The sequence below is a fragment of the Chiloscyllium punctatum genome, unplaced genomic scaffold (assembly GCF_047496795.1).
Source record: "Chiloscyllium punctatum isolate Juve2018m unplaced genomic scaffold, sChiPun1.3 scaffold_283, whole genome shotgun sequence".
NCBI classification, from domain to species: Eukaryota; Metazoa; Chordata; class Chondrichthyes; order Orectolobiformes; family Hemiscylliidae; genus Chiloscyllium; species Chiloscyllium punctatum.
The window spans coordinates 174,185-174,674 of record NW_027310017.1 but is presented as its reverse complement, the minus strand read 5'-3'; positions in this window follow the sequence as shown (position 1 = coordinate 174,674).

Here is a 490-nt window from a genome sequence, read left to right as displayed (position 1 = left end):
TTTATTAGGGAGTGCTAAGGCAAGGTTCTGTGCCCTCCACCCTCATCGCAACACCCATGGGAGCCTCCGGTCGTCAATAGACCGCCGCACCGGCCTCTGACTGACTCTCAGAATGGACGGAAAGAGCCGGGTAAGCCTTTCAAAAGATTCGACCACGTGCCGAAAACTTTAGACTTCCGTGAGCTCTCCGGCTTGCACCGAGACCCGAAGTCGACGTGCTAAGCACCACGGGACCCCTTTCGCCTGCAGGTCCCGAGCCGCCTTTATTTGCTGTTACGAGCATCGTGTGCCCCATACCTGCGTGACAAGCACCGCAGGGCGGCAGAGCCATCGCACTTGGCCGGGTGGCAGAGGAGGACCCGACTATTCACAGATAGCGGCCCAACGACTCCCAGAGCCGGTCGTGCGGCGCGCGAGGTCTGCTCTCTTCACAAGAGGCTTTATTAGGGAGTGCTAAGGCAAGGTTCTGTGCCCTCCACCCTCATCGCAA